General features: G+C 37.4%; 1 protein-coding gene across 2 annotated transcripts in view; it reads right to left on the bottom strand.

The window, feature by feature from the left end:
* Positions 1-24,944, bottom strand: part of LOC120634594 — a 93,360-nt gene extending 68,416 nt beyond the window's left edge. For both annotated transcript variants that reach the window (XM_039905321.1, XM_039905320.1), the window contains exon 1: positions 24,782-24,944. The gene's annotated coding sequence lies outside the window, so the exon portion shown is untranslated. The remainder of the gene's footprint in view (positions 1-24,781) is intronic.
* Positions 24,945-27,034: the final 2,090 nt, after the last annotated feature.

Genomic DNA, 27,034 nt, shown 5'->3' with positions numbered 1-27,034 from the left:
CTCGTAGGAGGATGTACCTACTAGAAATACGTTTATTTCTGCCGCTAAGTAGCATTGTTGCAATGCTGTGTTTCGGTCTGAAGGGCTTGGTTGCCGGAGTACTAACAGACACATGAAGCTTAACATCTTGGCCTCAGCTGATGGACACCGAATGGAAATATTCAAGGTCAAAGCATGGTCGCAGAGATCCAACGTACCTAGGTAGCCAAAAAAACACAACTGTTGTTTTATCTATGGTTTTGAGAAAACTGATAAACTCAGATGCAATCGGCACATATGAGTCGGGCAATGTGCCCTGTCACATAGAAGGTGCGACGGTCATAGAAATGCTAAAAGCAAGAAAAATGCCGCGGGCCGCCCGGCCGCGTTTAATATAGTTTGGAAATAAAACTGGACGGTGACTAAACTGGTAGGTGACGGTGAATTATATTCTAGGTTTTTTTAAGATATTAAAACCTGTAACAACTGATTTGGTGCAGACGAAGTTGCGCGGGTCAGCTAGTGTTTAGTGCGTGAAAGTGTATTTGTTTGTTTGTTAGGCATTCCTTCGCGCACTAACCAAGCAACCAATTAACTTGATTCACGGAGAGAGTAGGGAAAGTAACATAGGCTACATTGTATCCCAGGAAAATAAACCGTAATAAGTGTGGACATCTGGTAAAATACAAATGAATGATTAAATTAGTGCCTACATTTCCTATTCATAACTTTTGTCTACTCACAAACCGTCAAAACGTTTTACCCTCTCATAATAACGCGTGAACAATAAAAGTACGGTAAAGTAAGAGAGTCAAGTCAAGGTCTTTTCGAACATCAAGCACTACTGAATGTAGGTTTTTTTTATCATCATCACCATCATCATATCAACCTATTACCGGCTCACTGCAGGCCACGGGTCTCCTCCCACAATGAGAAGGTTAAGGTTAGTCCACCACGCTGGCCCAGTGCGGATTTGTGGACTCCACATAACTTTTGAAAACATTATGGAGAACTTTTAGACATGCAGGTTTCCTCAAGATGTTTTTCACCGTTGAAGCTAGTGGTAATTTAATTGCTTAAAACGCACATAACTTAGAGGTGCGTGCTGGGATTCAAACTCGGCCCCCCGAAGTTCTCGTATTATCGTTCGGTATTATCGTTATATATAAATATAAATCACAGATCGAAACTTCGAAAATGTCAGAGAGCAATGGAAAGAAGTATGATAGGAGCTAAGCTTACGGACCGATGCAACAGTCAGGATATTCGTAAACAAACAAAAGAAATCGATGTTTGAGCAGGATAGACGCACAAAAATGGAGATGGGCAGGTCATTCGCAAAGAGATCGTCAAGAAATGTGGAGTAAAATAGTCACAAATTGGTATCCGCGCGACGGAAACAGAAACAGAGGAAGACCATAAACAAGATGGGAAGACGAAATAAAATAGAACCGTGGGACCAAACTGGCGTAGAGTTGCGCACGATAGAATACAGTGGCGGGAGCTAGAGGAGGCCTTTCTGAAACATGCAACATAATTTAATCTATTTTGATATTATATAGTTACTTAATTATATTTTTTTATTATTCTAATAATGATAATGTAATGTATGTATTGTAAATGTTTTTATGAACTTAAATAATTTTAATTTGCATTGTTCTATCGCATGTTTCTAGAAATAAAGGCTATGTTTATTTTTATTTTTTATCGTTATATAAAGTTTTTTGTCGGCTTCTATTAGGTAAAATCTGAATATCATTCCGAACCGATGGTAGAGAAGTTTCTGTTAGTAGTACAGCTTTTTCTAAAACAGCTCGCCTGGAGCAACACTGCCGCCATTCTTATTTCTGCCGTCATGTTTTGGTCTGAGGAGCGTGGTTGTTGGTGTGAATGAAGCCTGACACTACGCCAACGGTCGATGGACACAGGGTCCACCTCGTTGGGGGCTGACCTAGGCTTAAGATCCCAACGTCCATCGGTTCACCGAGCATTTCTAATATTCATCATCATCGTTATCGACTCATTATCGGTTCACAACACATCACTAGTGCTCAGAAATAGTAGAATTTAAGTCGTAGTCCACCACGCTGGCCAAGTGCGAGTTGATCTACCCCGAACGCCTATAAGAACATTATGGAGAACTCTCAGGCATGCAGGTATCACGAAGTTTTCCTTTACTATTGAAACAAGTTAAATATAACTACGAAAAGTTTAAAGTTTGTGTGCCGGAAATTGAACTCTGTTCACTCAAAAGAAAGGCCGAAGTGTTAACCACTACACTATCACCGCTTTTTATAGCATTGATATGTATTATTTAATTAAAACAAAAGGGTGTTCACGACACATATATATTTATTTATTAAAGGAACACCAACAGCTTGTTCACAATAAAGGAAAATAGCAAATATTTTGTTTCCAATCAGTGTGAAACTGTATAATATATAATTTCAATTTATATTTTTTTGTGCGTGCCAACCCTACAGCGGGGGCCATGATAAGCCGTTAAGCCTTCGCCATGCAGTTGTGCATTATCATTGTGAATTTAATGGCCTCCGAACAAACCGGCTATGTCCGTGCTACATCCAATACGACTATTGTAGTCGGCTAGACTGCTTTAACCTTTACTAGCCATCCAGCTAGCCATATTGTCAGCGTAAGTTATGGTCAAGTGTTTTATCATGCCCGCCATCTTGGATTTCTCGTGACGTCATATAGCTGAATCATAATAATTGGTTTGGTTTATTTATATATCGAAGGATGGTAATTGGGAATACCTATCGAGTTTATCGAAGCGGTGATAGCGCTTTAAGTTCGAGCTCAACTTCCCTTTCGAGGGGGCGAGTTCGAATCCCAGCTCTAACTTTTCTAAGTTATGTGCGTTTTAAGTAATTAAAATATCACTTGCTTAGACGGTGAAGGAAAACATCGTGAGGAAACCTGCATGACTGAGAGTTCTACATAATGTTCTCAAAGGTGTGTGGTCCGCCAGCGTGGTGGACTACGGCCTTACCCCTTCTCATTGTAATGGTGTGATGATAATTTTTGGGAAATACATATTTACCTATTTCTTTCTTTATCTCTTTGGAAGGAGGATTGCAAACAGTTAATTGGTAAGTCAGAAAAATATTGCGTTCTTTTCATTAAGTGCTGCTAAAAGCGTTTGAAAGAAATTAAAGTTATAGTAGTAGTAGTTGGATGTTTATTTAAATTTTAAATTTTACTATTGTTTTTAATTTTTTTTTATTATTTTCACAGTATTTTTTGTATTTTTGTTTTAATTTTTGTCATATGGGTATTTGGCTTGAATTAAAAGCATTTATTATGTATTATTATTATTTATATCTCAAAGAGTCGCGAAGCTGAAGTGGCAATGAGCAGGGCACATAGCACGGAGAACCGAGGGAAGTCGGGGTCCCAGGGTGCTGTATTGGCACCAGTTATCACCGCTTTAGTCAACAGTACAAACGAGAACTTGAGAGCTAGCTCCACATTCCACAGTCCCGGACCGCGGATTGTGGAGCTAACTACAAAGGACCTATGTCCAGCACAAGCGGTCAATCGGTTGATATCTAAAGTAGAAGCACCAGTCGCTACATAAGCCTTATCAGAACCAAATGACTATTTGCACCGTCGTAACTAGGCCACGCAGGGTTTTAATTAAATAAGTCATACCTACCTAGTTTCTAATGCCGCGCGGTCACATTAATTTGATTTAAAACCAGTTTTATTGCACCTCCCATATGTTATTGCAACTGGATACTAGGTTTACTTCATTGCTTACTTGGGTTAATATTGGTTGTGCCTTAGTGCTCTACTTTAATAAAGTAAGCCGTATTTACAGATTTTAAAAGCATTTTGATCTAATTATTTTAATTTACTTTAATTGGAAAACCAACAGTTTCCATAGATAAGTTCAATATTTGACAGCCGGTTGGCGCAGTGCGATACCCTGCTTTCTGAGCTCGAGGCCGTGGGTTCGATTCCCACAACTGGGAAATGTTTATGTGAACATGGATGTTTTTAAGTGTCTGGGTGTTGTTTTATGAATATAATACACATATTTATATTATATTTATATCTTTTACACCACGGTTATACTTTAAGCGGTAATAGGAGCTCAACTTCACTTTCAGGCAGCCGAGTTCGAATAGATCACGCACCTCTAACTTTTCTAAGTTATGTGCATTTTAACTAATTAATAAGTCACTTGCTCCAACGGTGAAGGAAAACATCGTGAGGAAACCTGCATGCCTAAAGAGTTCTCCGTAATGTTCGTATGTTGTGTGGAGTCCAGCATTCCATACTACGGCCTTTACCCCTTCTCATTGTGGGAGGAAACCCGTGCCCTGTAGTGGGTCGGTAATGGGTTTATATGAACAGATTATAATGCAGTTTTTAGCAATAGATAGAGTATTTAGGATGAATTTTTATATATATAAGAAACATGTATATTATAGGAGAAAATAAAGTTAAATATTTTTAATATGATGTCGTAACAAACATATTTTAGTGCGCTGGCTAAATGTCACGAGATAGATTAACTTAATGTACTACGGATTTGTATTATTAATCACTCCAAATTCCCCACCTTACACACGTTGCAAGTTGCGGCGGCGGGCGAGTCGCTTGTAAAAACTTAATATAAAGGCTAATTAAGAAAAGTCATAAACAACACATCGGTATTGCATGTGAGGCAATAAAAACTGTTTTTCTGTAAACCATTTGTGTATTTAGTGAAATAGAAGATTGCTTTTTGCTAAGACTCTCGTAAAACGGGTATCTGGATTGGAGGCGAGCAAAAAACCAATGTCAAAGAGGTGACCCCGCGGTCACAACTTTGCCTAGCTCATTTCGTTTAGCCTTCCTCGGGGGACTTTTTGACGACGGATCACGACGCATTCAATTCGATCCTGGGCCAGCAAACTGAGCTTTTTATTTCAATCAATATCTCTGTACTAAGCTTAGAAGGTAAGGCACCTAAACCAAAACTAATATATGTTTATTAATTGTTTTATTTTGTTATGACTCCGGTAGCGTGCTGGGATTCAAACTCGCCCCCTCGAAAGTGAAGTCCTACCCACTCTGTTATCACCGCTTAAACAACGTGTAACGTGTAAGTATACTTCATCAAAAGAAGCATATTTTTCTTCCATACAAACTAATTCAAACTTAGGACAACCCTATTGAATATAAAAGACCTACACGTGCATAGCACCAACGCTACGCGACGCGTAACTAATTAAGTGGAAGGAGTCTTAGGAGACGTTAGGGCTATATTTGATTTCTTTCAATAAAAACTAAAGCAATGGTTTACTCAAAAACTATAAACGTCTAGGTTTCATAGATAAGCTTAGTAGCTGTAGCTTCACAATATATTTATAACAATATAGTATTTGTAAGACAACATATTAGTCTTAATAAACAAAAAGTGGACATAAACAGTCGACTTACAAGAAATGGTCATAAGTTTTTATAATATGATTCCTAAGGTGATTTTGGACCTGCCAATGCTCAAGTTAAAAGAATTTGTTAAAACACATTTATTACAGCGAGGTTACTATACAATTGATGAATTTTTTAATGATAAGGTTGCTTGGAAGCATCCGGCTCCGCTTTCAGCTCTCACAAGATAGAAAAATGAATGTTAAAATGCAAAATGTAAATTGTTGATGTTGGAAAAGAGCAACTGCTGAGTTTCTTGCCGGCTTCTTCTCGGTAGAATCTGCCTTCCGAACCGGTGGTAGAATCACTACAAACAGACAGACTTGACGTTTCAAAAGTGCTTATATTAGGCCTACTTGAAATAAATGAATTTTGAATTTTTTGAATTAAGTTTTACAGACGGTAAAATAATGTACCTCTAAAGCCTCTGAAGTTTTTTTTCGGTTTTCATTTACATGATGTATACCAATATTAATAATGCGAAAGTGTTTATTTGTGTGTAACGTACATGTGTTTGATTTTCCATACTTTACGCCCTAACTAACCAATTAATCGACTTGGTATTTAGCATAGAGTTAGTTGAAAGAATGGCGAGTGACATAGGCTTTTTATCCCACGAATACAAACGGTTCCCGCGGGATTTGTAACTAAACGTAAAGCGGACAAAGAACGAGGGCAATAGCCAGTTTTTAAATAAACGAATTTAAAAGTCACCACTTAAAGAATAGTTTTAAGTAAATAAGAAGTGGAATAAGCTATCCAAAAGCCACAATAACTTAAAGTAAAATGAAGTAAGAGACGGAAGCACACGAGGTTATGACAGCTACTTGCTTAAGATTCCATACAGATGAGCTCAAACGGGGTCACGGAGAAAACTGAGTTTATCTAACTTAGATCGCACTCGAGGTTGGTAATCAAATCTATAGGTACTAATAATAAAGCTGAAGAGTATGTTTTTTGGTTTGTTTGTTGGAATGCTCTTATCTCCGGGACTATTTGTCCGAATGAAATATTTTTTGCATTCGATAGCTCAATTCTTGTGTAGACCGTTTATACCGAGATAAATAGGAGATGAAATTTTATAGTAAAGTCGCACAGCAATCTTGCTTGGTGGCAGAAACAAGCATGGTTGTAGTATTTTTCCGGACGACATATGGCACAAGAAACAAGACAAGACAAGTTTTTTGTTTAGGTTTACAAATAAAATAGTGAATAACATGTCACGGCATTTTAATCTTTGATGTTTGTGGTTTCCTTCCCGGTGAGCGCTGTGAATTGAAGTCCCGGGTTTGATTCCCGGCCGCCATTGGGGAATTTATAATTTCTGAATTTTCTCTGGTCTGGTCAGGGGCCCTTGGCCGTGGCTAGTTACTACTCTACCGACAAAGACGTGCCGCTAAGCGATTTAGTTTTCCGGTGCGAAGTCGCGTACAAACCGATTAGGGGTCTGGCTACCATACTTCCTAACAGACAGGTTCCATGGGTAGCCCGCTACCATTTTAGACTGCATAGTCACTTATCACCAGGTGAGATTGCAGTCAGTAGTGGAATGAAAATTAAAAAAAAAAATCGTATAAAAATCAAGAATTCAAAGCGCTGAAAAAGCTATAAATAGAATATTTGATAGAAGCAGGCGTTACTTTGTGGAATTCTGTACTATGAATACTAATATTATAAATGACAATGTAATTTTATTTGTTACGCTTTCACGCAAAATCTACTTAACCGATCATAATGAAACTTTGTACCTTTTGTAACTTTGTGCCTGTAATTTCACCGGCTTTCAGACCGGAACACAGAAATAATCAGAAATAATCATTGTGGTTTATCCTCCAGATGAGCTCTGTGACAAAAAGTTCTACTGCTTCTAATAAGTTTCGCTCTTATTATTCAAGTAGCATACCACAGTCGACGTGAAGCATTGGTTCAGCCAAATTTATCAGTAATGTCGGTTAAACCACATGTGGGCTATGCGCATCGATGCCGCTGAAGGTCACACGTCAATAGTACGTCTTTGGCACGCGCACCAATCGCCGGAGGGGCCTTGGCCTGAGCTAAATGAGATAAGGCTTTATAAAGTTTTTAATGCCGCTACAGTAAGTCTGTGAGTAAGAATTCTTTTAAAATAAATTTTATACAATCCTTCCTAGTAATAAATGTGATATGTGTTTGTTGGTGCTTCTTAGCGCAATAACTACGCAACCAATTAACTTGATTTAAGCCACAGAGTTTGTCGAAAGGAGGGAGAGTGACATTAGCTACTTACAACCCCAGGCAAACAAATGGTTCCCAAGGTATTTCGAAAAATCCGAAATAAACGCGGGCAACAATAACCGTTTGATGTAAGTGACGGTATTAAACTTTAGCTTATAGAAAATTCCTATTACTGTATAAAGGATGAAAACCTAGCTTCAGTATGAGTTATTGCTCTGACCATGTTAATTTGAAAATAAATTTTAGATAGTGTGAGATGGTGGTAACAAAAAGATTAGCTGACAAAATTTGTGGGCTTATTCTTAAACAATGGCGTACTTGGAACTCTCGTTACTCTAGCTAAGGTTTTATTGCTGTGTGTCTGTGTCTGTAGCATCGTATTTCCCCAATGGGAACCTATTTTGATTTTTGTTGACAACTCCCACAATTTGTGTATTAAATGAAAGGGCTTAAAAGGGAAAAGTAGAATACTAGACAAGCCCTATACTTTGACAATTTCATCCAAGATGGCCGCCACCATCCAAGATGGTTTTTTTTTCAAAAATCCCTCTATATGAGTATGAATTCAAAAATTCAAATTCAAATTCATTTATTTCAAGTAGGCCTACTTTATAAGCACTTTTGAAACGTCAAGTATGTATGTTTGTCTCTCTTTACAGACGTTACTCGCATAGTAGTTGCACAACTGAAGGAATGGCGCGTCCAATCAGGTCAATTCATATCCAATATGTTTGAACAAATCAAGGAGATGCCCATCGTTGCCCTTATCAAAGAAAAGGTAAGGTTATTCAAATTCAAAATTCATTAATTTCATGTAGGCCTAATATAAGCACTTTTGAAACGTCAAGTATGTTTGTAGTGACTCTACCAACGGTTCGGAAAGCAGATTCTACCGAGAAGAGCCGGCAAGAAACTCAGTAGTTGCTCTTTTCCAACATCAACATTTACAATCATTTTACTATCTTGCGGGAGATGAGAGCGAGGCTGGCTGCTTCCAATCTACCTAGTCATTGATTTACACTATATTGAAATTCTGAGGCGTTTTAAGTTTTTAATTTAGAATACTACTATACTACATCATTGTGAACCCATTACGGGCCCACAAAAGAGCACGGGTTAGGAGAGGAGTTTAGGCCGGAGTCCACCACTTTGGCAAAGTGCGAATTGTTAGACGATTGCCCTTGCAAGTATAATGGTGAGTACTCAAACATGCTGGTTTTTTCATTATGTTTTGCTCTACCGAAAGTAAAGCTGAAGTCATAACCGATAGGCTATCACCGCTTCCTATACTTAGTTAAAGATTTTTTATTTTCAATTATAATATCTTTTTTAAGTCAAAGTCAAAGTCAAAGTCAAAAATATCTTTATTCAAGTAGGCCATATAGGCACTTTTGATGCGTACATAAGAATTACACGGTAGTGAGATGATGGCGATAACCACATTCGTAAACTTAAAACTAAAGCTACGAGGGTTCCAAACGCGTCCTGGTCTAAGAAGAAGCCCTCAACAAACTTAGCCGGGTGTTTTTTTTTTGTTATCACCATCTCACAATGTCATTTTAAATTATTAGAAGAGCAACCTGGTTAGAGCAATAATTTACAGCCAAGCTTTTTTACGTAGTCCTTTGTACTGTAATAGGATATAAGCTTACGTTTAATACAAACTTTGAACTTTTTAAGAGACATCTCCAAGATGTCAATTGGTAGTTAATTGTAGAATTGTATGCAATTTCCTTTAAACGAATTATGAATTTTATGTAACCTAGTATATTGCACTGTAAGTTTATTCTTACTTCTAATGTTTAAATTATTGCAGTCACATTTTTTCTTAAATTTAGAAATGTTTTTATGAACGTACATTAAATTTTCAAATATGTACTGACTACACACTGTCATTATTTTAAAATCTTTAAATTTATCTCTCATATTATGTAAATAAAATGCAGATGCAGCTTAAAGTGGACCGCGCTTGCCTAGAAGATGCTTATTCACTTTTGATTGGTCGGTACTCATATTATAGGTGCTGAGTAAAATGGAAGCTGGAAGAGCTTTCCTGATCTTTGCGGTGCAAATTAGAAACGAGGCTATCTGACTATCTGGCGTGTTTGTCCCGAGCATGTGCGACTACGGATCATGGATAAAATTCCTGCACACGTATATAGATGACGGCCGACTGTGCAAGGCCGGTACGATTCCCACAACTGGAAAATGTTTGCGTGATGCACATGAAAGTTTTTCAGTGTCTGTGTATTTATTTGTATATTATAAATAATAATGTACATTATTATTAAAAAATATTCATCAGTCATCTTAGTACACATAACAGAAGCTACGCTTACTTTGGGGCTAGATGGCGATGTGTGTATTTTCGTAGTATATTTATTTTGTAGCACGTTAAGACATCGGTCCCTTAATAATAAGAGTTAAAGCCTTCCTACCCGTATCTGAGTGTGAATACTGCCGCTTAGACAAGGTCGCGCCCTTCGTCATAACTTATCAATTCAACTATATGAATAAATCACGATACGGGCCCTTACTTATCTTGGCGGTGAAATAATGGCGTGTGTGGCTTACTAAGGCGGCCGCGATTACCTTTTGATATACCTTACTATACTCTACCGTCGTCCATCTACTTGATAGCATGAACCCGGGCTTTATTTCCGGTTCCGACCAAAAATAATCTTTGAGTTTTTCTGTCTAAAACATCCCTTTTTTAAGCTACAAGTTAGCCCTTGATTGCAATCTCACATGGTAGGAAGTTACGTTGCAGTCTAAGATGGTAGCGGGTACCCGCTACCATTAATCGCTTAATCGCTTAGCGGCACGTCATTTCCGTAGGGTGATAACTAGCCACGGCCAAAGCCTCCCACCAGACAAAATAAATCCCTGCTTGAATTTTAATCACATTTAAACATTGGATTGAAACAGGCGCTACTTTGCGGAAATCCATAATCTTAATATATATAAATCTCCTGTCACGATGTTTGTCCGCGATGGACGCCTAAACTACTTAACCGATTTTAAATTAAATTGGCACACCGTGAGCAGTCTGGTCCAACTTAAGAGATAGGATAGCTTAGATCTTTATAGTTGCAATTATTTGTCAATAATTAATTGACAGTCACATGTTATAAATATATATATATATATATATATACTACTATACTCATTTAAGGCTTAGCGATACTGAATACTTAAAAAACAAAATCAAACGCAGACGAAGTCGCGGGCAACAGCTAGTATATTATGAAAATTAAGCTTAATTTTCATAATTCATTTAAACATTTCTTTCTATAGGCTTTTAGAAAACACTTTTGATACATCGTAAGAAAACCTGCATGCCTGAGGGTTTTCTATAATGTTCTCGAAGGTGTTATGGGTGTACCAAACCGCATCTGACACTAAACCCTTCTCATTCTGACAGAAAACCCGTGCCCTTTAATAAAATAAATAAATAAATATACTACGACAATACACACATCGCCATCTAGCCCCAAAGTAAGTGTAGCTTGTGTAATGGGTACTAAGATGTTTATTATAAGTATTTATGTTTATTATGAATAATATACATTAATACTTATAACATACAGATAAACACTCAGATGCCCTAAGCCGGCGCATTTGGTACGGTAGCTTTAGTTTTAATTTTACGAATATAGTTACGGAGCCTAGTCTTGTATAAAGATGTTTTTGACTTTGACAGAGTGATTCGTAATACGGTTGATATGTGCAGTGTGCTGCACTAAACAAATAGCTTTTCCCATCGTCCGCTAACCGTCAACTCGTCGTAAGTGTCGTAAAAGTGTCGCTCAACAGTCACGCAACAGTCGTTACTTCCACGCGTTAGTTTCACGACTTGAATGTCGCGGCGCACAATCTCCATACATTATCTATATATATAAAAATGAATTTCTGTTCGTTAGTCTCACTAAAACTCGGGAATAGCTGAACCGAGTTAACTAATTTAGGTCATGAAATATTCGTGGAGGCCCGGGGAAGGTTTCAACGGTGAGAAAAATACTAAAAACGAAAAATATATTTTATTCTTATCTACGCGTTTTTGTCATCCACCTAAACAACTGTACTGTTTTTGATGTTTTGTGGGAACGAAATTAAGGAGAACAGGTTGGCCCGCTAAAATCTTAGACAGCATCATTACTTACACCAGGTGAGTTTGCAGTCTAGAACTTTCCCAAGGGCATGCAGCATATTCCAGCAGTGGACCTACCATTGAATAGGTGATGATTACATATATATACCATATATATATAATAGTCCACTGCTGGACTAAACCCCTCTAAGGCCTCTCCCAACGGGAGGGTTTGCTCATAATCACAACCATGAGAAGACGGGTTGGTGAACGCATTAGATGGTAGTAGTTATATTCCTTCAGTCATCATCACGACATCAGCGGAATGAGGAGGTGTGGTGACAACTGTATTCCATGGGCCTCATAAGAAGGCTCAGAGTCACTCAGCGGGCGATGGAGAGCGCTATGCTAGGAGTATGTCTAGGTGATCAAATCAGAAATGGGAAGATCCGTAGAAGAACTAGAGTTATTGAAATAGCTCAGTGAAGCTGAAGTGGCAAATGGCGGGGCACATAGCTCGGAGAACCGATGGACGTTGGGGTCTTAAGGTGCTGGAATGGCGACCAAACGAGGTGGATAGATGACATCTGGCGAGTAGCTCGGAGCCGCTGGAGGCGAGCGGCCCAGGACCGTGTATTGTGGAACTTTCTACAAAAGAGCTATGTCCAGCAGTGGACGTCAATAAAGTCAAAGTCAAAAATATCTTTATTCAAGTAGGCCCATAGGTGGCACTTTTGATGCGTACATAAGAATTACACGGTAGTGAGATGATGGCGATAACCACATTCGTAAACTTAAATTTGGTTGAGGTGAGTCATATTCTACCGAACGGAAGCCAGCATTCTAGGTCCTTTCGGTTCTAGCAACGTAGTAGCAAATAGCTTCGTACGTGGAAGTAGTAGCTCGTCCGGGGAATCACTACTGCCATGCTTATTTCTGCCTCCAACCATTACTGCTGTGTTCCGGTTTGAAAAGCTTGACGGTGTGATTACAGGTACATAAGGTTTAGCATCTACGCATGCTCGCCCGGAGAAGTGTTACTGTTTATAGGCGATTGTTTTTCGCTAACCATCAGGCGATCTATTGCCAGTAAAAAAACAATGGTCTGTCGATTGCCAGTATAAAAAACAATGACCTTTCTGTTTTTTTTAACACGCTTTTATTAGCTTCACCTGTATGTTTGTATGTATGTTTGTATGTTTGTAACCGACTTTTAAGATAAGTGCTTTTTAAGATATTATCAAAATGATAATCACTCTACAAATGGCTGTCAATAAAATATTTATAACTATATGCACCCCTTTTTTTACAATAAAATATTTTTTTTTTTATTCACACTATTATTAATTTATATTTATTGAAATTTTAACCACTATTCTAAATTTAAATTTATTAAAATTTATTTTCTATTTTTAGTGCGGTTCTCTGTAAAAAGCGTGTTTTTAGTTTTTTTTTTTAAACTATTATTTATTTGATTCCACTAGAAATTAGCCCATGACTGCTATCTCACCTTTTATTTGAAAAACTGGTAACGTACATGTATCATGTACAAATCAAATGACTACATAATTAATGCTTTTAATGACTATCTACTACGTAATAAAACGTGGAGGTGTGTATGTTAGTTTGTCCTAATTTCACTCAGCAATTGAGCATAGATGAATGCAAAGAAGAGAACGACAGAGGATTTTTTTTACTCCGCTACATTATATACATTGCCCTCACCTAGTACCTGAGTGATGACGCAGTCTAAGATGGTAACGGGCTAACGTGCTAGGGGTATTGCAGTTACATTTTTTTTTTTATAATTATACTACGACCATATACACATCGCCATCTAGCCCCAGAGTAAGCGTAGCTTGTGTTATGGGTACTTAGAGGACTGTTGTATATTTTTATGAATAATATACATAAATACGTAGAATATACATATGCACACCCAGCCACTGAAAAACATTCATGATCATCACAGAAAATTTTCCAGTAGTGGGAATCGAACCCACGGCCTTGGACTTAGAAAGCAGGGACGCTGCAAACTGCGCCAAACGGCCGTCAAAATAATAAATCCGGCCGTCAAAATGATTGCAATCTCACATGGTAGTAAATCTAAGATAGTAGCGGGCTAACCTTTTAGGGAGTAGTCGGTTTCTACGCGACATCGTACCCGGACGCTAAATCTCTAGTCAATAGGGTGGTAACTAGCCACGGTGGAAGTCTGCCACGGGACCAGACCAGAGAAAATGGATTTCCCCATTTCCCATGGGACAACGACTACTTATTAGTTTTTAATATCCCTGGTTATTCCCCCTTGAAACCCCAAGCGCAATTCACCTAAAAGCCCAATTTGGAGCATCGGTAGTTAGTCACCGCACGCCACGCGGGCCCCTAAATTATATGCATCGGATGAAAATATGCAGAGACGTTCGCGATTGCATGCATTTCGCCCATTTTTGCAATGCGGTATAATTTATGTTTATGATGGCGGATAAATCTTTACGTTTGGGTAAAGTGGGGCGAGCTGTATGCTCGTACGTCATGTTGCTGGCTCATAGTTGAATCGGGATTTACTTAAAATAACCAGAAGTTGAACAATTAATAGACCTACTTACTTAATTGTTTTCCTACTTTTATAATCACGTAAACTCTGTTTATAAAACCTAAATTGTCCCCGATCTTTGTCACAAGATGAGGTATTTTATATTTGTTTTATAAAATTTTTGTCGTTTTTGTATGGATTCAAGGTTATTAAAAACCCGGATTTATATTGTTTTCATCTATCAAGTGCCAGTTTGAGAGTTTCCATAACATTATGCCGAATCGGTCTCATAACTTTAGATGGCGCGTCATTATTCGTTTGTGTTGGTGGAACGTTTTTTGAAGTTATACTTTTTTTGGCGTGTTAGGGAATTATTATGAGAGCAAATTGTTACGATGCGCGCGCACACCGTCATAAAAAACCAACACCCTGAAGTTAGCTATAGTCAAAATTTATATTTTACATAAAAAGGTTTGATAGTGTACAATTTTAAATGTCAAAGTCTGATGTTTTAATTAATTCAAGTGTACAAAAATCTCAAATTTTACTTTTGAGTGAAACTTGGTTGTCCGATTATGGGATAACTAGATAATGCGTTATAATAAAACTTTCAATGTTTTAAATACCTTATTTCTATTGTTAGTGTCGATTTTATATAAATATATAAAATTTTGTAACGCCAAAGAAGTAAAATTTCTAACGAGTGTAAAAAACTACACACACGTTGTTTTTTTTCTGTACTGCATCACCCTAATCATTTAAGCGCGTCCTCGGCTGAGTGAAAACTGGCATAAGACTAATGGCGGGAAAACCTGTCAGAGGTATGGCGGCTACCTTAAACCCAAATGCCAAATAGCTTGTTGGCACATCTTCGTCAGTATAGTGTTAAATAGCCTTAGCCAACACAAGACAACACCAGAGAAAAAACTGATATTATTTCCACCGTTGGGAATCGAACCCGGAACCTCAACTTTTAAGACCACAACACTCAACATTTCGCCAGGGAGGTATTCAAAAACCCAAATGAACAGAGCATAATAGCCTGTTTAATACTTTGCCTATAACGTTGTCCTCATTCACTAGCACCCCAAAGCACGAATTCCGAGTACTAAATAAATGTTTGTTTCTTTCTTCCCAAAGTAACGGAGATAGTAATAACTTCCGGTTTTCCCCCCAAATTACAGAGCCTCCGTCCGGAAATACGATGTCATTAAAGGTAATAAGGTAGAGGTGCTAAAAGGGGTGATAGAGTAGGAAATTATTCGCGCTTTTTTATCTTTGACGTGTCAGTCATTACTGATACTATAAATTCGAATGTTTGTGTATCCATTAACTAGTTACACATGTTTAGCTTAACCACTGCACTAATTTTGACGAAATTTTGCACAAAGACAGCTTTAAATGCCTTGTGCTAAGTTTGACATAAAATTAAAAAAAAACAAAATTCATTTATTTCAAGTAGAACCAGTTTAGAAGCACTTTTGAAACGTCAAGTCAGTCGGTTTGTAGTGGCTCTACCACCGGTTTGGAAGGCAGATTTCATCGGGAAGAGCCGACAAGAAACTCCGCAGATTGCTCTTTTTCACCATCGTTTTACAATTTTCTATTTTGCGATAAATGAGAGTTGAGCCGGCTTCCGAAAAACCTTGTCGTTAAGAAATTCGTTAAATCAGCACGATTTATTGAATGTATTTTAACACATTGTTTAGACTAATTGGTTGGTCTAAAATTACCTTGGGAATCATATTAGTTTAGCTTATACTGAATCCCACAAATGACTTCTGTACATTTCGCAAACGATATGCAGATGTGACTCCTTTATATCCATTTCGAGTAAGGTTATTTAGATCCACTAAGGCTTAAGGTTTTTGAAGACCTGCCTAGCGAAGTGGTGAGTGCTGTGGTTTAAGTGGGAGGTCCAAGGGTTTGATTGCTGACTGTGAAAATATGGTAATTCATAATTGCAGATTTTTCTCTTGTCTGGTATGGTGGGAAACTTTGGCCGTGGCATTCTAACTAAGATGTGCCGCTTAGTGATTTAGCGTTCCGGTCCGATATCGTGTGGAAACAAATAAAGGGTATATGGGTTTAATATAATACCACTAGCCGATCCTGGAAATGAATCCCTTCACAGACTTATTCACAGTGGGTAACACCGCGGGTCGCGCTGTAATAAGATAAACGCGAAAGTTAGTGTGCCTTCCTTTCATTCTATTTCGGATATATTCACAGTTCTCTGAACGATAAATCTAAAACATAATGCTTTTACAATCTAAAAAAAGCTATAACTGAAAGGTTTCTAATGATTAATGGTTTTAAGCATCTCGAAATAACACACAGGTTATTTTTAATCCCCAGAAACCTACTGCGAAAGTGAGTTTATGAGTTTGTGTTTTCAATGGCAGTAACTTCCGGTCATGTAAAAATACCAAACGAAAAAGTGTGTGCGTGTAACCTTTACGCGCGATCGAAGCAAAACTTTTATTATTATTTATTTATGAAAGAGTAAAATGTTACTGGGACTCCGCCATTTCATTTAAAATTCATTAATATCACTTTCACATTTTATAAATATTTTCATTTGTTAAATAGAATAATCGAGAGTGGCTAATTGAAGGTTAGATCAGAAAATGTCAATATTGTCATTGAATATTATAGAATGTCGCAATTGTCAAAAAATTTATATATTACAAAAGTAATAAATAAACAAGTATATTTAGAGATTTTAAAAAAACTTTGCAATTTGTAATATTTTTTTTAAATCTGTTGAATTTTTATTCACTTTGCTTGTCACAATTGATGCGTTTGAAAATGTTGGAAATAAATAACCCTAGTTGAGCGGAAACTACACAGACGTCTGACGTAAGCGTTACTTCCGTCAGAAAAAATCTGAGTTACTCCCCAGTCGCGCCTACAGAAGTTTTACTTCAAAAGCATACGTTACTGTGAACCATATTTCTGACTGAATGGTTGTACGCCTGGTCCGTCTTTACCGATTAAGGCAATATAACGGAGAGCGGGCAGCAGCGTCCTTTGTGCTACTACAACCATCTACTGCGTTCACGAACCCGTCTGCCCATGTGATTATAGACAAACCCTCCCGCAAGAAGAGGCCTTTGTTTCTTAAATACAGTTCAACGGGTACATACCACGATAATATTTTTGGATTTGTCAATATTTCGACCCAGTTGCATGGATCGAGGTCACGACGGGACTGCGTAGGTACAAGATGTCAAATTGGATGTCACAGGCAGAATCTGACTACCCGCTTTCGTGTTATTTTTGTCGGTATTTCACGAACTGCAGTAGGTAGTCAAATTTTGCCCGTCAGATGTCGTTTGTCAACTTCGTTGGTGGTTGACCAACGCTAGTGCGGGACCGCTATCCCAGCACCTTGGGTCACCAACGTCCATCCTTTCTCAGGGCTGTGTGTGCCACTTCAGCTTTGTGACTCGTTGAGCTATGTCGGTAACTACGGATCTCCTCATTTCTGATTTGATTTCCATCGCCCGCTGAGTGACTCTTATGAGGCGCACAGTTTCGGAACCATAGGTCATCAATATCACAGGTCATAATTGTAATAGAACCTATTAAATATATAACCAAAATCCAACAAATGCGTTACATAACCCTACGCCATGTGTATCGCACGCCTCCCAAACAAGCCAGTCTTCCCGAAGTGTCAGTGCCTATGTTGCCTACATTCGCCGCCGGGAAGGGGGGGGCACCCCCGCGCGACGGCACGCAAATGATAAGGCGGCCGACGCGCGGGATCGATCGCCCCCTGCCCCGCGCACGCCCCCCCCTCACGCACACATCGGCCCTCTCATCTAATGTGTACTGCCAAATGATCTAGCCGGAATATTAAGTCTGTCGAGTTCAAAATTGACAGTCATCGGCATATCTGAATGCTTTGCCCGGCGGCTATGATACCAGCGAAGGAACTAGCGATTTCAGACACTGATAACCTATTATTGATTCATCTTCTTAAGACTATTAATGTACAAATACCTACTGGGAACTGACCTTCTCTTTTATAGAATTAGTTTAGTATAAGTATTAGCGATTTCTGATAATGATAATCTATAACTATTTCATCACCCTCAGCTGTACCTGCTGTTCTCAGTGTTTTGATGACTAAGTGCTGGGACTAAAAGTGGCTTTGGATGAGTTAAGCGAAAGAAGTAGCAATTTCTGATAATGATAACGTGATGAAGAATGGTTCATTGACTTAACGTCCCATCCTGTTATCTAATTGGCAAAGAGCTCTGTTCTCATACTAAAAAGATTGCTAGCTTAGATCTTGGATACTGCACGGTACTTAATCGCGAGATTAGATTTTTTTTCAATAAAATTTATCTCATTTAAAATTGACAATCATAATTTGTGCACTGTGCCGAGAAAGAGCTACGATTTAAGTGAATGTAATAACAATTTCTGATACTGATCACTAAGAAGGTTATGATTAATGTTTTTGAAGTACATAATTCTAATTGGATTACTCTTTCAAACAAAGTCCATGATTTTAGGTAGAAAAATAGCAATTTTTGATAATGATATTATTGTACTATAATGCACTTTAGAAAATGAACTTAGCGAAATAAGTACTTTTGATGATGAACTATGGCTCCGAAACATGGTCACTGACCATAGTCAGAGACCATTTTTCGGGTCTCATAAGTAGGCTAAGAGTCACACAGCGGGGTTAGAAAGAGTGCTACGCTCGGAGTATCTCTACGTGGAATTAGGAGATCCGTCGAAGAACCAGAGTTACGGATATAGCCCAACTAGTTACGAAGCTGAAGGTGAAATGGGCCCTACATAACTCGGACAACCGGGGTTGGGGTCCTAAGATGCTGGAATGGTGACCTCGTACGGTAACCGCAGCGTGTGTAGACTAAGGTGAATAAGGTGGACAGATGACATCAATTAAATCGCAGGTAGCCGCTGGTATACGAAAGACTAGACTATGTACAGAAGTGATGTTAAAATCGGTTGATATGATGATGATGATGATAACATATGATAACCTAATTTCTATAGTAAATGTAATTAAACTTAAGTATATTATTAATTAAAGTGAGGATAAATTTGTTTGGTTTTTTTAAGTTGAAACTATTAACTAATGTTAGTTAAACTGTAACTCGTAAATCAATACGCTGTTCAACTTGAAATGACGGTAGAGCTCATAACAGCTGTAAGGGGTTTACGGTCGGAAGCGCGCTCCCCAATAGGGGTGGTTAATTTGTATCCGCAGCCACGTGGCAGCAATTATTTACCTTAAGGTAGACCACGTGGATCCCGCCCTTCCGTACATCATAATAAACCCCTTAATAACCATCAATTCATTTGTTACATGTAGGTTATTTACCCCGGTTTCTTAAACGGTGATCGTTAATCAAATTAACTTACATCGTTATGAGTAGTTATAGTCATATAAGCGTAATAGTTGAAGGAATGGAATTGAATTTGAGATGTTGGTTTCAAATAAAATAACGCTCATCAGCACAGACTTCATAAACATATTAAACATTATTAATAATAATAACAATAAATATACTACGACAATACACACATCGCCATCTAGCCCCAAAGTAAGCGTAGCTTGTGGTATGGGTACTAAGATGACAGATGAATATTTCTATAAATAATATACAAATATACTTATAATATACAGATAAACACGCAGACACTGAAAAACATTCATGTTCATCACATAAACACTTTCCAGTTGTGGGAATCGAACCCACGGCTATGGACTCAGAAAGCAGGGTCGCTGCACACTGCGCCAGTCAGCCGTTAAAGCTTCTTGATAGCAAATATCTAATTAGAATGCTGAAAAGACTAAACTTTTTGAGCTAGTGAAGTGAAGTGAGCAAAAATAGTGTTTGAACTATAATTACGTGATTTTACTATGTTGTAAGATCACGTAATTATAGTTTTAGTGACTGATTAAAGTCATTTGAATTATATGAGTTGTAACTCAATACAACTGGAAATTTAAATTAAAAAACGCATTAGCCATGTTCATAGGCTATCCTACTAGTATTATAAATGTGAAAATGTGGATGTGGTATGTTACTCAATCACGCAAAAAGGACTGAACGGATTTTGATGAAATTTGGCATGCAAAAGAACATTTTATACCGATTCCTCAAGTAGTTCCTGAGGGAAAATTACAAATTGTTTACGAGCCAAAGGCAGACAGCTTTGAAATTTTATATGCATGTCACCTATGCTAAGGAAAAGAGCATGTACTTTCTATACCGATTTCTCAAATCTGAAGTCCACGCAGTCTCGGGCAGAAGCTAGTAGATCATAATAGGTTATAAAGCATCATATAAAAGGTTTACGGCAGACAAAAAGAGTAAAATTGCGATCTCTGGTTTTCATTGTTACTTACTTTTAGCACAAGCTTTACCGCATAAACGCACTCCGCATAAATCACTTGTGAGTTTTATATTTATTTAGAGTAAGAAAGATCCAGTTTTTAGCTGCAACGTAGCGCATACAACGTCGTACAAATAGGTTTGGGGGATATACCAACCTTCGTCTACCGGTGCGAGGCCACCTTGGGATCCCAATGTCTTTCAGTTCTCCGAGCTATGTAACCCACCCATTGTCACTTTAGATTCGGAACTTTGAGATATGTCGGTAGCTCTGGTTCTTTTACGGATCTCCTCATTCCTGATTTGATCACGTAGCGATACTCCGAACACAGCTCTCTCTATCGCCCGCTGAGTGACACTGAGCCTTCTTATGAGGCACATTGTTAGCGACCACGTTTCAGAGCCATAGGCACTGGAACCACGCACTGTTCTAAGATTTGGTTCTTCAGGCACTGAGGTATTTTAAAAGAACATATGGCAGCCAGCCAGCCTGTCATCGTTGAGGGCACTGCACTCGTAAGTGTCGAAGAATACGTAAACCAATCAAGTTAGCAAATCTAACTCGAATGAGCAGCATCTGGAAACTCCGTGCCATCAGTGGCGTGCATAGAAGGTATGCACAGGGTATGCAAATGATATAAAATGAAGAAAATATCCAGTAAGAGCCATAAAATACTTAAGGATAGGCATTGTAAGAGTTATAAAAAGTATTTATAACTCATACTGGGGATTTTCTTCATTTTATATCATCTGCATACCCACTATGCACGCCACTGATGGCCCGGAGTTTCCAGATGCTGCTCATTCGAGTTAGATTTGCTAACTTGATTGGTTTACGTATTCTTCGACACTCACGAGTGCAGTGCCCTCAACGATGACTGGCTGGAACGGAACACGAGCGTTAGATAAAATCGTCTTGCTCATGTTCATTCGTAAGCCCACTAGTATCATAATGATCTAATAATATTGTTATTATTCAACTATTACTACTATTAATTAATCAACTAATCAATCGCTAACCAACTAGAGAGTTTTTTTTATTCTACCATCTGTTAGCCCTTGACTCTAATCTTACCTAGTCCTATAAATAAAACGAAATAAAAATTCCTCCTTTCTTTCAGTCGGTTAAAAACTTTAGCGTCAACGCCGTTTAGCCCAACACCTGTTTAAAAAACAACGAAATATACTCTAACCGACCAATATATGGTCCATTTGTGGTTGTTTTTTAACGCGATATATGGTATACTAAATTTCATTTACATTAACAGCCTATTAACGTCTCACAGCTGGGAACACCTCCTCTCATAAAAGGTAGTGTCGAGCTCGAGCCCCGGCACGCACGTTTAATTTTTCTAAGTTATGTGAGTTTTTAATCAATTAATATAATTTGCTTTAACGGTAACATCGTGGAACCTGCATTCCTGAGAGTTTTCAATAATATATCATACTAGCGGACCCCAGCGCCATCTGTCGGGCTAATTTGTAAATCTAAACCATTCAGGATGCCACCCAAATGTATACCAAAAAATTCATTCAAATCGGTCCAGCCGTCTAAAAGGAGTTCAGTGACATACACACGCACACAAGAAATGTATATATAAAGATATATTTATATTTACATATATATTACATATTTATATATATATTATATTCGGGGAGGAGACCCGAACCCTATACTTGAACTGTAATGGGTTGATAATGTTGATGTTAAAAATATTACTTTATTTCATAAAGTAGTAGAAAACTCCTGCCAAAGTCCTATCTCAAAAGGTCCGTAAGACTTTTCCACATAAAAAATACGTTGCGATACTTCTTATATCCCCTTTTTGTATGGGAAAGACTACTGAATATATGCTTAGCCTTTCTGGAGTTTAAAAAACAATTCAGAATGATTTTTCTATTTGAAAGCATGATATTATATATTTAAATTTCATTTGAATTGCCACATTGAAATTTAAAATGAAAATAACTGGAAAGCAATCATCCAAGAAAACGAAATTGCTTATTTTGATTTGTACCCGTAGACGAATAGATTGCATTGCTGATATGAAGTCGGTTTTATGTTTCAATTTATATCCAATTATTTTAATTTACGGTTTTAGATTAATGTCGTGGCTGACACTAATTACTTATCAATGTCAGATATTTGTTAAGAATTAAATACTATTCCACGATAGCTCATAGAGACGTCTGACGTTTTGACGTCATAGGAGATATGCTCTATGCCCCTGATCTAATTATATCAAGGCAAGAAAGTAAATCTGTCAATTTAAAGTGAAGGAAATCTGCCAAAATGTATGGTTTCAGAAAATGTTGACTTAACATACAAAATTACTGATCGATGCTGACGTGGACGTGACTTTAGTTAATGTAAAAAATTACTATGTCGTTACTACGAACAATCGCTATAAGGTCTCACGTCATACTATATTAAAATGTATGTATATTGGTCACTGTTGCTATATCAATATATTATGCTCGCTACTATGGAATAAGAAATATATGGAATTCCTGCGGGTGTTCTAGAATTTCCCGCATAAATGTTTGTGGACCCAAATTGGTCTCCACTCAGCATATACTACGACTTTGTGAGGACCAAAGCCATAACGCTGGTCTTCCGTGGAGACCCGGACGCATATATATTGCAATTATAAATAAATATGTCACAATACATAATATACTTTAGTCAGTCAAATGTAACTTCCAATCTGACTACTGAGAAATACTGTTGATTCAGAGAATCGGCTTTCTTGTCTTCAAATTTCATACAAATCGGTTTAGTCTTGCGGCGTTATGGAGTAACATGCATCCAAACATACAAACTCTCACAGTTATCATATAAATATAAATATAAAAAGGTGACAAAAATTAGGTCTCACGCTAATTATGCTAATATTAAACGTGAAAGTGTGTGCGGATGTATGGATGTATGGATGTATGGATGTATGGATGTATGGATGTTTGGATGTTTGGATGTATGGATGTTTGGATGTATGGATGTTTGGATGTTTGGATGTTTGTTACTAAATCACTTCTACCTGGATAGATCTGGTTTCTGCAATTTTGGAATATCACTTAGGCTACTTTTTATCCCGGTAAAACTAATGGTTCCCGCGGGATTTGTAAAATATATTAAAAACGGACGAAGTCGCGGGCAATAAAAGTAAGGATGTCACTACATAAAATTCATTACTTTCATCTAGGCCTACTTTATAACCTTTAAAACGTCAGATCTGTCTGTTTATAGTGACTCTACCACCGGTTTCGAAGGCGGATTCAACCGAGAAGAAGCCTGAAAGAAACTCAGCAGTTGCTCTATTGTAACAATTTTAAAATTTACCAATAGTGATATATCTTGTGAGAGATGAAAGCGAAACTATATAAGAAATTATTAACTAGATGTAAAAAAAAATTATATTTATCGATACTTTGCCGAAGAAAAAAATCAGGACAACACAAAACGTTCTGTGGTACAGATATTCCACTGTCAGCTCGTGAAATGGACTTTAGATATACGATGTAGCTGAGAAAAGTCTAGACCCAAAAGTACTTTCCTACATCTATATAAAATATAGTAGCCACGTTCGAAGCATTGCAGAGGAGCTAACTAAAATGGAGAAATAAGATAGTAAATTTACAGACATTCGGGTTTAATGTTACTCGCGTACGGCCTTTTCGAAAGAAACCCTCACAACGCGAAAATAAAGTCCAAAAATGCATGCACAGTAAAAATAAATGTACATTCCGCGCGAATGTGGACTCTATGCGGTTACGTTAAAACCGCTATAGATTTTTAGGTTATTACTCGTACATGGCATGATTTATAGATACAAAGATTACATATTATGGTTGATATAAATAACTACACACATGGAAGAAATAATGAAATACAAAAAATTCGTTTGCAAAATCGCATGCAGTCATATAATCTAGACAAACGTAAAGATTATTGCTCTTACAAGAAACGTATGGATCTTAAATGGGGCGAACAGTTCTATGATCTACAGAAGACTGTGTAAAATAAGTGTAATACTGAATAGAGTGTGTAAAAAATGTAGTTTTCGTGGTCCACCGACGACACCCGAAAATGTAGGGCACGTGATATTCAGACGCTGCAAGATCTCAACTCACATATAACACAAATCCGGGAACAGTCCTATAGTTCTTGTATATAGTTGCTGGTGTTTAACACTGAACAATCAACGTAAACTCGGGGGTAATGGAACTCTACTGGATTTCAATCGCGAATTGTGTGGAGTCATTTGAATACTGTCACGGCATGACTGCGCTCAGCGCGGCGGTTGCGAGCAGACTGAGGCCCCGCGCGGCCACAGCCCCCTAAACTCCCCCCCTAGCTGCATCCTTCAAACGCTCCCTGATAATCGGGAGAAAATACAACACAGGGCTGCAATCGGAACGCCGCATAGTCTTTTTTGGCCATGATTCAGGCGATAATTGCGTGAGTCCTCATTGCCCGGTTCCTTGAACCCGCCTGAGATGCAATGTCCCCAAACTTTACCCTATAAGTTCTGTAAAGGCGTACACTTTAATCGGTTGCCTGTTTATCGATCACCATATAGTCTATACTAATATTAAAAAGATAAATTATGTATTTTTTTGTAAGTACCCAATAGGATCCAAAACTATTAGAAAGATTTATTTAAAGATTTATTTTAGACAGCCGGTTGGCGTAGAGGTCAGCGCTTTCTGCTTTTAAGGCCGTGGATTCAATTCCCACAACTGGAAAAAAATGTTTGCGTGATAAACATGAATGTTTTTCAGTGTCTGGGTGTTTATTTATTTATTTATTTATTATCTTTTTAAGGGAAACAAACAGTATAATTATACATAAAAGTAATGCCGTATTTTTGTATCACACAGACCAATGAAGTTTCCACAACTTGGTTATACATATAACACGATAACATTAACCACAATTGCTTGGGAGTAAGTGCCTAGCAAGCAATTATTATACAAAAAAAAGAAAAAATAATAATAATGTAATTAAAACAAAAATAAAAAACAAAAACTTTAAAGCTATAGTACTTATTTATTTATCTGTATATTATAAGGATTTATGTGTATTATATGCTAAAAAAATATTCATCAACTATCTTAGTATCCATAACACAAGCTACGCTTACTTTGGGGCTAGATTGCGATGTGTGTATTGTCGTGGTATATTTATTTATTTATTTTAACCACTTTTTTCCAATAGAAAGCTAGATTATCACGTAATAACTTAGGCTATAACTTTTTACGAAAAAATCTGAAATCCTTAAGAATATTGCGATAGTGTAGCTAGATTTTGCCTATAAAATTCATTATTAGAAATTAATTAGAAACCTATTGATTATACATAAAAGTTTCGTACTACACGATTGAAGTACAAATAATAATATTCATTCATATTCATATTCATTTATTTGCAAAAAAACATGTGAAATTATAGATGTTAAAAATATTCGTACTACACGAATAAGTTGAAGTTCATTACTAAGTACTAAGTCGCGGGCAGCAGCCACTATTGGTTTAACCCTTAGTTAAAATTTTCAAGGAAAAAAACCTTCTTACCTGTCTTACCTCTCACGTAAATCTCAAATCAAATCTAAACTTTATTTCTTCTTTTCATACGTCACAATTTTTCAAATTATAGTGATCCGATGCTGTTAAAGTCAATCAAAATATCACTTTATTTAATAGTGGCAAATAACTTTTTATCTCGTGCGTGCAATACTTTCAATAGCATAACGGACATTTTTCACATAAAAATCACTTTTAGGTAAATAATTATGGTTTTTTATGTAAATAATTATGGCGTTTTAAAGTTTTTGATTTCTTTTAAATTTTAGTGTAATTTTCGCTTTAATCCCCAAGCAATTTGTGCTTAATGTTATCGTTTATGTATTACTAAGTTGTGGAAACTCATTATAAAAATAAAATAAATATATTACGACAACGCACACATCGCCATCTAGCCGTCATCATCGCTAACTAGGCGTAGCTTTTGTTATGGGTACCAAGATGACTGATAAATATTTTTATGAACTTTATACATAAATACTTAGAATATACATATAAACACCCAGATATTGAAAAACATTCATGCTCATCACAAAAACATTTTCCAGTTGTGGGAATCGAACCCACGGCCTTGGACTCAGCCGGCCGTCACCGTTTCGGCTGTTTCCCTTGAAAAGCTAACAAATAAATGGCGGTGGCGAGTTATGTAGAAACCTGTAATTCTACATAACTCGCCACCGTGGTGGGCAACGGCCTAAACCTTTCTGTAGTAGGCTGGTAATGGTAACAGATCCTCGGAAATTTACCCTCTACGCACGTATCGCTCTATCCAATATCTCTCACAAGACAAAATAATGAATG

This window comes from Pararge aegeria, chromosome 24 (assembly GCF_905163445.1).
Source record: "Pararge aegeria chromosome 24, ilParAegt1.1, whole genome shotgun sequence".
In the NCBI taxonomy this organism is placed as follows: domain Eukaryota; kingdom Metazoa; phylum Arthropoda; class Insecta; order Lepidoptera; family Nymphalidae; genus Pararge; species Pararge aegeria.
Note: the sequence above shows the minus strand (reverse complement) of the source record. Positions and strands in the feature narration are given on the sequence as shown.